The sequence below is a fragment of the Paralichthys olivaceus genome, chromosome 13 (assembly GCF_024713975.1).
Source record: "Paralichthys olivaceus isolate ysfri-2021 chromosome 13, ASM2471397v2, whole genome shotgun sequence".
Lineage (NCBI taxonomy): Eukaryota > Metazoa > Chordata > Actinopteri > Pleuronectiformes > Paralichthyidae > Paralichthys > Paralichthys olivaceus.
Window position 1 is genome coordinate 5,886,375 of NC_091105.1, and position 16,292 is coordinate 5,902,666.

Consider the following 16,292-nt stretch of genomic DNA (forward strand, 5'->3'; position numbering starts at 1 on the left):
TTCAGTTTGCTGTTACTAAACCAGTGACAAAGCAGCAAATTGGGTCTTTCTCTCGATGCTTATACCCACATTTGAGCATGAATGCCAAAGAGATTGAACACATTTTGCATGTGTTTGCAGAATTTGTGTATACGTTGAAAACTTACTGCAGATACTCAGCATCAAAGATCTGAGATGAGTGATGGAGGCAAATCTTTTTTAAATATGTGCTACGTGCTTATTGTGTGTATGTTTGTGTCGATGTGTTTCTGCATGGACATTTGAATCCACTATGTGGACGCGGGGCCTGGTGGCTTTCTTATATCTCTCCCACTGTCTCTCCCACTCCCTGCAGCCGTCAATTAGTGAGGCTGGATGATACGAAGGCCTTATGCCTTTGTTGCTTCTCGCTCCCTCTCCCTCTTCTCTCTGTCTCCCCCGTGTTTGAAGATTGAGAAAAGACACAAGGCAGGTTACTGTAGCTCCTCTCTGGGGTATTGGTTTGCTGTCTGCCCCTCTGTAAAGCTGCCTGGGCCCCAAGCAGCAGACCAGAGAGTCCACAAAGTCTTCAAACACAGGAGGGGAGATACAGGCCTGGCCATGGAAAGTCAACCTCTGTCAGAGAAAAGGGCTGTGTCAGAAAAACCAATGCACACAGCTGAGTGATATGTACACAATGCATTATGTGTACTATTCTATAAACATGCTATATATGGCTTTTGGGGGGTGTACGATGAAGAGGGGAAGACAGATTTTAAAAAATCTAAAATTAAAAGTGAGGCAGTGAGGAAGAGGGTGGAGATGGGGGGTAAGAAAAGGGTAAGGAAAGGAGGAGGTGGACTGAAGGAAGAGAAGGAAATGAATAGCAACAGTTGAAAGAAAAGGAATAGATAAAGAATAATAGGAGGAATGAGTTTTATGAAGGAAAATTAAGGGAAGACAAAACAGATAAGGGGAATGAGAAATAGATGAATGTGGAGAATAAAAAAGAAAGCAGACAAAGCAAAAAAAAGGATATGCGAAGGGAGAACAAAGAATCTGGATGAAGAAATTACATATTTTTATACAGTAGTTCAGACAGTCTGCCCTGTAAAATACAAAGGACCCAAATTCATGTCTAATAAAATAAATAAAAAGATAGAATATAGACTGTCCAATTTCAGTTTTTATAGTTGAAGCTGTTTGCAGGTTAACAACCAAAACAGATCCAGGAAAATACCTCTCCATACAAATTTGCAGCTATTTTTAACTGTTAGCTGTCAATGTCAAAACTGCTGGAGAGCAGTTCCAGGTGCTCCGTTGAATAACTGACAGCTTCATTCAGAGTGGTTTAGTAAACAGCACTTGTTGTATTAGATTCAATTTTGTCTCGAAAATGTAAATGTTAAATGTTTATTTTTTTTAAAAGAGTGCAGACAACCTTTGTCTAATGAGGGCCAGACGTGCTCGCCCCCAACCACCCAGCCGCCCCAGCCCTTTCAGCCCGCCACCCCAGCCCAGATCTCCAGACACTGGGCTGGAGAGAGGCGTGAAGAAGGGGGCCAGACCGCTAACCATCCATCACATCCGTCTGACCCGCCCCGCAGTGCTGAAAAGACCACGGTTATCACTCACCCCTGACACAGTCATTGACGTTTGCCCTTCGAAGCACAGGCACACACACACACACACACACACACACACAAAGAAGCACACATATAGATGGTCTACAACGTCTTTGCAGTCGCTCCAAAATGTCCCGTCACCTCTTGTCCTTCCCACGATTGAACTCTCATCACCATCCATCAACTCTCATCATTCACAAAAATGCCAACACGCTCCAAGTGATGGCTCCAAACCAATAAGACCATGACGAATGCCAGGTAAACTCCCAGCAGGGATCATGTTAGTCACCTACACTCTCAACCAGGAAACACTTATTTCTACGCCCGGAAAACAGTCGAGCAGAGCTGCTGTCGGCTTTGATGGAGACTTCATGGTGGGGACCTTTGTGCTGATCTGACTTGGGCGTAACAATAGCTCGTATTGTGCTGCTGCCTCTCAGCTTTATTACATATGTATGTGTTGATTGCTGCAAAACAACAATGCGGGTGCATGGCATTAAGCAGTAACAATAACAGTGATGCTTGCAGCTCCTACTCAGCGTTGGATGTTTATCCAACAGACCTCTGTGTTAACGCCCAGTGCCCAGTGGTGTGAAATACCAGCAGGCGAGCCAGCTTAGAAATATGATGAATGGGAAATGCAGAATATTCTCCATTGAATCAAACTGTTCACGCAAAAAATAATTACAGATTTGCTGATTGTTTGATTAACTGTATTTATTGTTGTGTGAAATGTTACACAAGTCACAAATCGTCTGAACAACTTTTACTTTTGGCCGTATGCAGCAAGCTTTGTCTTGCGTCTGGACTCCAGGGACGAAGTGAGATTCACACTGTGTAGATGTGTGAAATCGATAGAGTCCGCGGCACAATGAACACATATGAGAGAGCTCCATAGGCTCAAAGGTCACCTGGACCACCCACGTCACTGTGGTGTAACAAGCCTGAGTGGAATGCTAGCGGGTCGGTCTGGTTGAAAACGTTGGGTTTGTCACCCGCCTAACCCCTCCGAGCATCGTGACACACCCAAGAGGGCCAAGCTATGCGCCACCCCCGCCAGCACCCTGTGGTATCAGAGACCTCCCCACCCTTGGGTCCCCATTCACACAAAACCACACATGGGCGTGCGCAGACAACAGCCATCTCTGATGCCCTTCTGATTCCCTCTGCTGGCATTTAGCTGGGATGGTTTCGGGTGTGTGCGTATACGTGTGTCAGTGTTTGCGTGTGTGTGTTTGCTTCAGCGGGGCGGAGTGCGGCAGTGAAAGGGTGAGGGGGGGCTGAGGTGACAGGAGTTGTGGTGCAGATGTCCCAACAGCCAGCAGAGCCTCATGAATGGCGACTGTTGTGATGGTGACGGGGAAACGCGTTGGAGGCCTGGCCTACGCACTGCAGTCATCTGAATGGATGGAATTCAACATGGCCGAAAGGACGAGCTCATGCGTGCAGGCTGGAGACAATGTGCCCTCTTTATTACTTCTTCCCCATCGCTCTCGGTCACTTTCACTCTTTCTTCTTTGCCGCTTCATCATCTCCCCTCTGTAAATGTAGCTGTAATTATTCATTGTGTTGATGGTTTTCCCTGTGAAAAAAACAAATCTTTCATGGTACAACTTTAAAATAGTTTATATGAGTGTGGAGGAAAAGGACAAATCTATTGAAACAAAGGAACAAAGAAGGATAGGAAGTCACAGAGTAATTGATTTGATGTGGAAATGTTATGATTGATCTATTGATTAGCTCTCTGCTGATCCAGCCCATTTCAACACCAGACACACGGCTTCACTCAGGGGACCATGAAGCAAGGGGCCACAGAGGAACACACACATACACACACACACACACACACACACACGCCACCGGTCTGTGTGACTATCAGGACTATAAGACAATGGAGAGAGTGACACTGCCTCTTCAAGCTCAGTCCTATTATACATCTGTTCAGCAAATCGAAAGTGGTCAATACTTAAACGGTGACTTAAAGGTTGTTTGCATCTTTTAATTTATCGTCACATATCTGCAATTTTCAGCTGAAATGATGCGACCGATTGACAGAGGAGGCATTGAGTGACAAAATGTGTTCCAGGGCATTTTTTTTGAGGATATAGAAATAGAAAATATTTTGCCGTGTCAACAACTGATGTTAAGTCAAGCACACAGACACAAGGATGCACTGAAGACATATAGCGCGCATCTGTCAGTCGCATTCATCATTCCTTGAGTGTGGATGTACAGTCTGATCGCACACTCACTGTAAACCAAACAGACACTGACCCGGAGTGAAAACCCCTGCATGTCATCCTCCATTCTCTCTGCCACCACTAAACTCTATGTCCTGTCCAATAAATCCTGAAATGCCCAAATAAAAAAATATATAAAGTCATATACACACGAATAAATAAGGTATGGATTGATACCATTATTATATATCTCTACACCTTAGTTCCCAAGAGCTTGTGTCTCCTTTATTTATTGGTTGCAGTGAAGTGAACAGCCAGACTACAGTGAAGTCCTTTATCCTGACGAACAAACAGATAAACCACTCAGCTCTGACCCACACAGACACACACAGGGGAACAACGGACAGTAAAACACCGACATGTTGAGAAGTGAGAGACCAAGAAAAGGATTCTTGTTTGAAGCAGGAAGGGGTTATTGTTCACTGGATGCCAGGGCGTGGGCACACAGGCACAGATTAGCTGCAGGGAAACATTATCTCTTTGGCACAGTTTACGAGACCCAGTCTGGCCGGACTGGTCGAGTTTGACCATCGAGGTACTTTATGTTCAGAGAGGCTCTTGTCTCCCACAGGAACAAAGTGAGGGCTTGTTGGAGAAACCCAGAGGGGTGAGTCCCTGCTCTCCTCCCACCTCCTCTCCTCCCTGCTTCCCCTCTTCTCCTCCCCCTCTGCCCCCCAGACCAACTGCAGGGCTGCTGGAGTTCAAGCCTGGCCACGTGTTCGCCATTACACTCCCACAATGACCTTGTTGAGCTCAACATTTAGAGTCCCATAAAAACATTATTGTCCGACTCCTGGGATCATTTGTCCACTACTACAAAGGCTCAGAGAAAACCAAAATGTTAATCCCCCCGGGGTTTTGCGGAGGCGCATTTTTCAGATTCTGCCCCTACTCCTCCTCTCTGCCCGTCCACCCTGAGTGCACCCACACTGACGTACTTCCCAGTGGTGCCCACAGGGCACTCCTACACCAGCACATTCAGATATGAAGAGGGCCGCCTGGTCAAAACTCTACCCAATAAAACAGCCATTTTGTGTTTTGTTCTCCCAAAGAGCAAAACCAACAATAATATCCATTCTCTTCAGGTCTTTTCTCTAATTTTATTGACGTTTGGACACAAATGTTCTAGTCTGTGATCTCTCCATCTGTCCATCTGTCTGTCCCTCCCCTTTTCAGATGCATAACTATGGACCCTTAACAGCGAGAAGTCCCTAATGGTCATTTAGTCTCTAAACATGTCCATTTCACATCAGCTGGGTGCATGTACCTGCTGAGTGAATGGGCAAGGTCGTGCCAGCCTATTAGCCATATTAAAAACCAACCCATTATGGTAATTGGGGTGGTCTAATGCATGTACAGGTTGCTTAGCGCCCATGTATTAGCTCTGATAGATGACTCAGTGATTAGCATTGAAAGGTACATTGTAGTACAGCGCTGCTGCTCGCCCCATGCGCTCGCCTTCCTCTGATCCCGTCTCTCAATGTGGTGACCTCTACTGTGGACACTTAGGTCAGTTATGTTCGTCCCTGACCAAATGTTTGCTGCTGCGAATCAGAGTGACCGCTGTGGACAAGGACATTAGCTTTTCACTGCAACAATGATGTTTGAAGTTTTGAGTCTAAATATGCTTCATTTCCATGATTTTTATTAGAAAAGACGGAAGCCTTCATCCTCATTGTCTAACCGTACATAAATGTGCATGTAAATGTAGACACTGTACACAATGGACTCAAATCCACTATCGTTCAACACACAATCAAAAGAACAGTACATCCCTTAAAATCAGTCTTAAATTGAAAGGATCATCTCATCTCTTAATTAGGAAGTGGTGCTGATCATTAACACAGTCACAATGTAGATCATTGCTTAATACCAGAACAGCCTTTTTTTTCATTATTAACAATGCAAATATCTCAAAATTTAAAATGCACTGAAAATCCTGACTGGCCTATGTGGGAGGAGGGTGACAGGAGCCCACAGTTCCACTGAAGACAGTGTTAATACTTCACTACAAGTTTTTTTTTTAATTCAGAAACCCATTAGGGAAATGCTTTGCCTTGAGTATCCAAATCACATTTCATTAAATTTTACCATCTGTCCTGAACCACCAGCACCCATCCAAATCTCTGTCTTACTCCCGATCCAGAGCTCCCTTCGCCTGCTCTGTGAGCAGCCCTGACTGGGTCTCTCAGGGAAGGGAGCACATTCTCCTTTCATCCCCTCTTAGAGGACAAACATCAGTCCCATCTCGCCGCCCATCCATATTCATGAGCCGCTTATAAATATCTGATAGCAGCCTCGCTACAGCTGTTTAGCTAGGAGAGCAACGTAAATCGCCTCGTGCATGCTCACATACACACACTCCCTCTCTCATACACACACACAAGAAATGCACTGGTTGGAGGCCAGATCTCATCCCCCAGTGGTTCTACCTGCCTGGCCCTCTGATAGCATCGGCTCATTGCAGGACTATCGCTCTTGCTCTCTCTCTTTAATTAAAGCGTAAGTGTGACTACGAAATGAGAGAGACAAAATGAGTACAAAATGAGAGAGGAATCCTTAAGTGCCGTATTTACCTTCCCTCTGACAGGGCTCACGCTTATCAGTGCAGTGGAAGTACTAGAGGCAAGAGACAGGGACTTCTCAATGGCCTGAGTAATCGCTTGGGCCCCCTCTCCTTCAACACACACACACAGACACACACTTCCTCTACCTGAGCACTACCTTTCTACGTATGATGCATATGGAATACAAATGCTTAACAGTGGTGCTCATAGGTTGCAGAAATTTAAATGATCTCATGAAACATACAGTAAAGTACAAGGAGTTTAGCTAAACCAACATTTACAACAACTCATTAAGACAAAACATCATCACTGTATGTTCAGTCAGGTTACTGTAGCTAATAATGCTGATTCTTCTTCTATTAATTCCAAACTAACATTATTTATTTTTGTTTTGTTGGAATATTTCTCTTTCTATGTGCCCAAAGATTTCTCCTTGTGATTGAGACCCAGGTGGTAGGAACAGTTTTTGCAATAGCTCATAAATCTGGGATTGGTTGTGTCACTAATGTGTTACATGGAATTGTAAGCAAAAAAATCAAGGTTTAATCAAATTGCAGAAGATTAAACTGTAAGTCTCAGAGAAATTCGACAGACTGAGTGTGGTGTGTTGGGTGATAAGGAAGCAAATCCTTCACAGTGAACACATTGGGATCACAGGCTCTGAGCAAATTGTTGCCTATATACACCCAACACACTTGGCACAATAATATTATTTATATTGACTCATGTTGAGGGCAACCTGATGAATATTAATACAAATAATGCTCACTCCTCCGTCAGCTGAAGGGAAAACATCCAGCTGTTTATAGACTAAATGTTACAATGTGCTGAGGTGACGTACAGTGGAGTTTATCTGAGCTCATTTCTTATGAGAGTGAACCAAAACTCGTATTGATGCACCTACAATGAGCTGAACTACCCCCACAAAGGCTGACTGGCCACTTTATCACCATATTGCATATACAAGTATTATGATCAGATACGTTAGACCATGTAGAGAGAAGTTTTCGGCAAACTGCTCACATTAAACACGGGCAACATATCCTTTCTCTGATTCATCTGAAAATTACAGTAATCGAGTAAATGGATTTTCAAAATCCAGATTATTATCCAGATTTGCACCAAATTGTATCTTCTCATAGATTTTAGCTCTGGACAGATGCCTGATTTCTTTAATGAAGATCTCTGCATTATAACTTGAGAAATTCCCAGAAATGTCAAAAAACACCATCTCATGATGTTAAAGGAAGATTCCTGGATCCACCCCCTGATCTGGATCTGCACCAAAATCGATTGTGTTTCTCTGACCGATATATATATATCACATCCCTCCACCAAGATTCCGCAGAAATCTGAGCAGTATTTTTTGTGAAATGCTGCAAACAAGCAAACCAACAAACAAACAAATGCCTATGAAAACATGAACACCTCTGCAGATGTAAAGATGCTAAAATACTCTGTTGGGTTAAGGGAAGTTGTAAATTCAGTTAAGGTTACTATGTGTTAGTCGCTGTGACTTACCTTATTCCAAATTTCACATTACTGATTAGAGCGGCTTCTCATATGTTTTATGTTTTATTTTTAACCTTTCTGTGTGATGACAAAGCCTTCGTAAAATCTGTCCATAAATGAAGAGGAGCCTTGCAGACATTTTCAATGCAGAATCCTTGAGAGGAGAAAACAGAAGGGGTCTTTTTTTTTTCCTGGGGCTGCAGATTAGAGCGGCGATATGAAAACCTCCCTATCACTGTCTGCTCATGGCTTCCTAATCACATCCCAGCAACTGATACTGAGGCAGAAACAGAACGTGAGAGGGAGGCACAGTCTCAGAAAGCAAATGCCACAATCCACCATGTGCTTAGTGTGACACAGATCCCACCACAAGATTCAAAAGGTGCCATTGCAATTGGTGGACAACACTGGGTTACCCCCAAAACCGCAAATCTGAGGAACTTTGCTGCTGTTTCTTCTCTTTTTGTTTAATTGTTTCTTTTATTTGCTCATACCTAAGCGCTTCCATTTGCTCCTCTTCTCCTCCGACTCATTAGAAACATTAGAATAGCTGATGCCAGCAAGAAAACACATTTTGCTTCGGTCTGAAGAATATCTTTGTTCTGTTCCCAATACAAATAGAAGGAGATTTAAATATTGCTCCTCTGGTGTGTGCCTGTGTGGCTGAGTGAGCGAGGGAGGTAGAGGGAGTGAGGGTCTGAGTGTGCTGCGCGCATCTGTGTGTTGATCTGCGATTGGTTGTGCATACGAAAGGATGAAAAATAGTGTGAGCTTGCGTGTGTGTGTGTGTGTGTTTGAGAGAGACTGGGTGTGTGTTCCCAGAGGGTATTTCTGTTTCTGGTGGGGAGTACAGTTAAAGTGAACAATAGGCAGTACTGCACTGCACCCTATGCAGCCTGATACTACACAACGTCGACAAAAGGCAGTCTAAAGCTCTGTGGCTGAAGCTGGAATTCTGCTTTACTTTTGGAAATGGTGAAAAATGCTGTGAGCTTTTAGCCATAGAGGTCTTGAATATCAATGATTAACCTAGAGGAAGGTCCAGTAGCTGGACCAGCCTGAGGCTTTGACTTTTATTACCTCCTCCAAGGTTGTTTTCACCCCGTCCGTTTGTTGGTTTGTTGGTTTGTCAGCAGGATTACGCAAAATCTAACAGATTTCCATGAAACTCGGTGGAACAGTTGAACAGTGGGACATGGGCCAAGCTGATTCCTGTCAAAGGGGCAGAGCCACAAGTTCTTTCTTTAACATGGGGAAGTATCTTTCAATATTTCCACTGTTTTCCCAAGGAACAGTTCATGGATCTACATTTAAAAGATGAGGCTTATTTAGGGAGTGTGTGAAATTTGGTGCAGCTTGATTGAATTTAAAGGGAACTGTTGGGCTTTGGTGGAGGTATGTGCTTTACTGAGGGCCATTCTAGTTTGTAAGGATTACACAAAAACTTGTCGGTGGAAGGAAGGGACATGGACCAAGAAAGAATCTATTCAATTTCGAGGAGGAACTTATTTCTTTAACATTGGGAGATTTCATTTGCATTTTCTTAACACTTTTACCAATTTCCCAGGGAGTAATTAATGGATCTTGATTAAAAAAGGCATATTTATGGGACTAAAATTTGTGTGTGTGTAGAATTTGGTGCAACTTGATTGAATTCAAGGTGACTGTGGTGGCCTCTCTGGAAGTATGCGCTCTACTGATTGTAGTAGTAAAATACTTTCATTTTCACACTGCAACAGGTGCACCGGTTGGTTTTTGTGGCCTAAGTCACCAAGGGATCGATGCAAAAGCACGGGGGCCAAATTAAAAATTGGGGGAGTGACGAAGAAAAACTGAAGCTTCAGAGAGTTGAAATGGAAAACGACAAATGAAAAAAAATAACAAAAACTGAAGTAAATACAAGGTGGAGACCTGAGAAGAGATGGGGGAGGGAAGTGAGGCTGGAGCTGGCTAGCGTTGCTCATTAGCCATGCATAGTATTTTGGCTCTTCTCCCACACCTCCTGGCTCATCATCATCGCCTGGGCTCTGGCTGCCAGCGAATCCCCCCCACCCTCACCAACCATTCCTCTTTGCCCCCTCCCTCCCTCCATCCCTCCCTCCCCTTCCAGCCCCTATAATCACACCCGCAATCACAGCCCCTAATTAGGTTAATTAATTTGTATCAGCCCTTGTAGGGACTTGGCTGATGAGGCAGCCATAATAGTGTCAGCGTTGCTCCCCCCCTCCTCCCTCCTCCCACAGAAAGAAAAAGATAGAAAAAAGGGAATAAAAGATGTGATGCAAGCCTGTCTGTGACAAGAAAGGACTATAAACCACGGGGTCACATTTACCTCCCCATCCTCCCCCAAACCCCTCTGTCGACCTCGTCTTTTCTCCCCTCTAACCCCAACACTCCCCTCCCCCCTGCGCCTGTTACTCAATAGGGGTGACACTGACACCTAAATAGTGATATACATCCCATTGTGTCACCGTGCTTCATTGTGTCCACTGGAATGAAAACATCCTGTATAATAATAATTGAGTCTGCATCCCCCCCCCCCGACATACTTCCATGTATACAGCGACGTGCTGTTTTGCTTGTTTGTTTACACTTTCACACTCTGTTGTGGTGTTCCAAAAGTGTGGGGGGGGGGGGGAGTGTACGGTATGATAATGATTTTCTTGGCGGTTTGTCTCTGCAGTCGTCAGAGAGACTGATCGAAGCATCGCATTACAATCAGCGGCCCTCATCGCCCCTCATCAGGCCACTGACGAACAAACTCTGATTAACACCCTGATCTGATTACTGCAATCACACAGGCTAACCACGCACAAGCACTGTCCCCCATCAGCACGCACACACACACACACACACTGCTGAGATTATTTGAGGCGCTCTCATCACACATTGTCACATAGATAGACAGGTAACCGTTATTAGACAAGCAACACACTCACAAATTTGTCAATGCATGTCCATACAGAAGTAGAGATTAAGATTCTGAGATTCACATGAGCGGAAAGTAAGCTTTTATGAACTCACACCTATAGTATCGAACCCAGTACAGTATCTGGTGCGTTTATTTCCAGAACAACACCTTCCCATACGCATGAACAGGGTGCATTCAATTGTGATGCAAGCAGACAGATGCATAAATATACACACACATACACACGCAATCTCAGGCAGACAATGACACGGAGAGGCTTCGAGACAAGGACAGATCCGGTAGTTAAAGCGTAATGAACACGTCCCCGAGGCGCGCGCCTGGCATTCCCCTGAATGATGGACTGACAGTAATACCGGGGCAGATGGGTGCGCTCCACGCCCTGTTCAACACCACACACACACACACACACACATGTACACACCCTCCCCCTGGTATATTCTGTCCCTCTCTCCTGCAGAGATACCCCCTGTAGGTCTGATGTGGAGGGGGGGGTACCAAGGGTGCTGTGTATGTGTGTGTACGTGTGCACCTAGAGGCAGGGGGCACAAGTATGAGGCCCCCCGTCATGATTTAGGCTCCCATGCAAATTTAATCAATTCGAGTACCTCTCGCCAGCCAGGGCTCATTAGCGGCAATTTAAAAAGAGGGCTCTGTGATCCCCACCTCAGTGCACGAGCCAGACGTTCAACTCCAGCACACACACACACACACACACACACACACACACACACACAGATATAAGATACACACACATATCCAAATACTGACACAAACACACAAAAAAAGCACGCACGTCAGGGGCACTGTCAAGGCTGTAAAGATTTTCCTTCAGACGTCTTCCCCCTGGCATGGAGAGAGACCCTGCCTGCACGCCAGCCACCCCCACCCCCCTTTCCTCCCCCTTTTCTGTCCCTCCTCTCTATCCACTACTTCAAAAGCCCCATGACACCCAGCTTCAAGTTAAAGGAGTGAGGGATCCTAAGATAAAGACGACCTCTCATCTCCCAACCCCCTCCTATTCTGAGACACCCCCCCAACACTCAAACCCCAGGCCACCTCTCTCTCTCTCTCTCCCCCCCTCTCCTCTCCCCACCTCTCACTCTCCAGCTCTCTATAATTGGAGGATCGATTAGTGCATCCTTAACCTCGGCTCTGTACGCTGGCTCTGGAGTGGGGCAGAGTTGTGCTGGTGAATGAGGTGGGTAGAGGTGCAGCACCTGTTTTGCGAGGCTCAAGTGTCAGGTTAAAGCCGTGGGGGGGGGGGGACTGATTCTATTCAGCATCACCTGATAATAGAAAAATAGGTTCAAAACAACCTGCAAGTCAGTAAATAAGTGATTGTTGTTCCATCAAAATTACAATAAAACATTCACCAGATTTGGTTTTATCTACACAGTTTTTGAAATGTCTTCAATATAACTGAGTTGAACACTGAAATATTACACATGTTACAAATAAATGTAACTGCCACATCACCTTCCATGAACAGTGTCCCTGTCACTCTGGATAATGTATCGATTTCACTGGCAGTGGTTGTCAGATTTGTTGTTTTTATGCTGCTTAGTTAAAAAAAACAGAGCAATGTGTATAATATTATTTACTTATTTCGAACTGTGTTGGATAATATCAAACTTCTGCTTGTTACAAAAAACTTTCCCTTTTAAATGACATTTTTTCCCATCATGCGTCTAATAACTAAACTCGAAGAACAAAGCTCCATTTATTGTATTTAACCAGGCTGCACTTTCCCTCTCAGTTCCTACACATCGAGGTTAATGTCATACCCTGCAGCTGTGTGACAACAACACAGCCCTCCACGTCCAACGCCTCCATTTCAAAAATGACTGTTTGTTAGCGAACCTCCAGGGTCATTAACTTTAGAGATGGGGACAGGATGGCCTGAGCGAGTCGTCAAATGAATTACGAGGTTTTTGACAAAAGAGGAATGCCTGTCTATATCTTTAAAATCAGAGGGTCGCCCACTGCCCACCCCTGAGCCCTGCCTCTGCACCCCGGCATAAGAGTCCCGTTGCCGGGGGCTGGAATGAAAGGCGAGCTTGAGGAGGAACAGTGGCACATCTATGCTCGGGTTGCACAGTCAGATAGGGGTCCCGGAACTGCGCACACAGTGTTTTGACCCCTGGGCTCTCCTCCACGACCTCCACCCCCTCCGCTTATGGATGCTGGGCCCGAGGGTCCCGATACAGGCACGCTCTCTCAGTGGTGTGACGCAGTAGCAGAGGGCAGGGAGGGTGAGAGGAAGGCGTAAGGAAGTAGGGAGGGAGGGAGAGTTGGCAGAGGATGCTCTTTGACTGCTCACGACACAATTCTGACGTGAATGGTCAACAGTGAAATGCCAGCGACGGACCAGTGAGACAGGCTTGTGTGACTTTCAGTGAAATACTGTATGTTTACTAAATTGTTCACTACATTTAGAAACTTCCTCATTAAAACTGATTTGTTCGACTAACCTGAGGTTTCGACTGCTGTTAGATTGAAATGAAAACAACCATCAGCCTCTCCTTGTTTTGGCCCATCTCGAGCTGTTGGCTCACCTCCGCTCTGGTCAGCAGTGTTTGGGCCAAGGCCTCTGGTCCCTCTCTTACAGCCCCCTCCACCTCTCACTGTGTCTGGTGACATTTACGCCTGGCTCTCTCTCTTCCCTCTTCCCCTCCAGTGGCTCCCAGGAGAGGCTGATGGATGGGCCCTGTTTATGAAGCTGCTGCCACCACAGTGATCAATCAAGCCTGGGTCACTACGATTCCCTGCTGGGCGCCAGGCCTTCAGTCTATTTCACACTATAATCTCAGGGAAGTAACCACACAATCAGTTCCTGCATGATCACACAGAGGTTGAGGGAGAAAATCAGAACATTAAGAAACACGGTTTCTTCAGAAATGTGTTTTCTTCATCTGAAATATGAAGTCTTGACTCCGGGATTAGAGTTAATGACAGGAGGATAAATGACAGTTGGCCTTAGTGACAGTTAAACCGAGGGTCTTCTTACAGTGAGGCATCACACCTAATCCTTGCTCTAACATGGCACTCAGGCAAACTGATCAGTACAATTGACTCTCTCAGAATTCGCCATGACCAAGGTGGTGAGGTGGAGGGTCCTGAGAAATCAGAGAGATGTGAAGAAGCCCTCATTGGCTTTTTCCATAGACGATATTTTGACACGTCCGAGTAGGAACAAGAAAATCAAACCTGGTATATGGTTGAACCATGTTTGGTTGATGTCTGAAGGTGAGGAAGTAAAAAACTGTTGTGAGAGCTGCAAACAAATTCAGCACTTTCAATGGAAGGTAGCTAAATGTCGTAAGATGATGCTAATTGTAATATTTATGATGTCATTGTGTTTTTCTTTTCTGTTTGAAAAGAACAAGCTTTAAAAAGTGACTGAAACATCACTGTCAAACACCTCAGCTGAAGGAGAGACATAAAGCCCAACCTCACCCTCAAAGGGCAACACTAGTGACTTTTATCTATGGAAAGTAGCTCAACTATTTTTCTTTAATAGAATTTTAAAAAATCTGTAAGACTTGCAAAAATTATGTTTTAATGCTAAGTTTAATTTTTCCTCGATATCGCAATAGAATCTGCCAGTGGAGAAATTTCAAAACTCGTTAGGCTGACCAGTGGTGTAACTTTACCACACAGTTAATTGGTCACGAACAGACTTTCACGTTTGTAGAGCGCTTGTTGCTGCACAACCAAAAACACAGATGTAAATAATTAAATGAATGATGGATGAATTCCACGTAGCTCCGTCAGTTTCAGGCTCCTTGTGTTGTCCCTGTTATAATAATCATATTTCTGCAGCTACAGTATATGGTGAACTAGGATGTAAATGAGCAGTGATTAACATGGTTACCTGATGATCTGTGACAGAACGAGCATCACATACAGAAGAATGAGAATAAACTTTATAAAGTGACACAACAGTAACATCAGTTTCATGTGTCTCTCAGGGGAGCCTTTGAACAGAGGTGTGTGTCTGCACAGATGCAGCTAATAAAATGAATAATTGCTAGTTTGGATTAAAGTGAGCTAATGAGCGAGCATTGATAATATTATTATTACCACCGTTTGCTAACTGACACCTAAATCGTGGTTCATTTTATTAGCTGCAGCTGTGTGTACCCTGCTGTGACATATGAAAAGGGTCTGCAGGAGGTGTGTGCTGAATCCTAAGTCAAGGGCAGCGACAAAGGTGTGTCCTTCAGAGGCTCTTCTGCATCTGCCACAACCACAACAGTGGATTTGTGTCCCTCATCAGTATGAAAGGAAAAACAGTCATGTTTATCAGCATGAGAAAAGAACTGACATTCATATTCAGTTTCACGAACAGTACAAGTGGTGATGTGAACGATTTAAAGTCAACTGGTAATGTACTAAGTCAAGAGAATGAATGTCCATATATTATATATAGGGCAACACGGCCCTTAACAGCAAGAAGGTTCCCAGTTCGTACATCCCCCGCTTCGGCAGGTACATGTGTCCTCCCCATGTCTGTGTGGGTTTTCTCTCGTACTCCTGCTTCCTCCCAGTCCAAACACGTGCAGGTGTGGTTAGGTTAATTGGAGACTACATGGACTGTAGGTGTGAGTGGTGCCTCTGTTTGCCCTGCGATACTCCGGTGACCTATCCAGGATGTACGCCGCTTCTGCCCAATGGGAGCTGGGATTGGCTCCAGCTCCCCCCTGCAACCCTCAAGAGGATAAGCAGTAAAAGTGGACGGATGGATATTATTTATACATGTTTCTTGTATATGTACTATTATATTATATACGTATATATGTACCTTAGTGTTTCATCTATTGGTCAGTGGGTCATGAAAACTAATCACACACAAATGTATTGCTGTGACTAAAGCGGCATAAACATGTTGTATTTCCTAACTTTACATGTTGACGAGGAAAAACTGAATCCAACATTGATTATCTTAAATGTGTCTGACTGTGGAATCTGGCTGATACCTCAGACTGAGTGCTCGTGAAGTTGTTAGAGGACTGAACTTCTTTTGTAGCTTTGAAGTCAAACATGGCTGTCTCTTGAAACAGGTTTCAAATTGGAGTTGAAGGGTCCAACACCACAGTTCACTACCTACTGCAGCAGGGACCAGTGAGTGAGGCACACAAACACATAGAAAATGGAACAACTGCAATTTTAACTCTAATGTCGAACAGTGGGTCACACCTATAACTCTTGAAACCCGGCTTAGTCTATTTCCTGCAAGTTCCAGTGTCTTCAGCCACCGATATATTTATTTCAGCTAGTGTCATAAAGAACACTAATGCCACCTACTGGTTCAAGAGTAAACTACAACAGCTGGCCTGAGTTCAAATTCAGCCTGAGGAATCTTTGACAATCACTGCCCTCTCCCTCTCTCTCTCTCCCCACAGGAAAAAAACTTCCCGAAATGTAAACTCCACAAACTGCTGTCCCAAAACGAGGT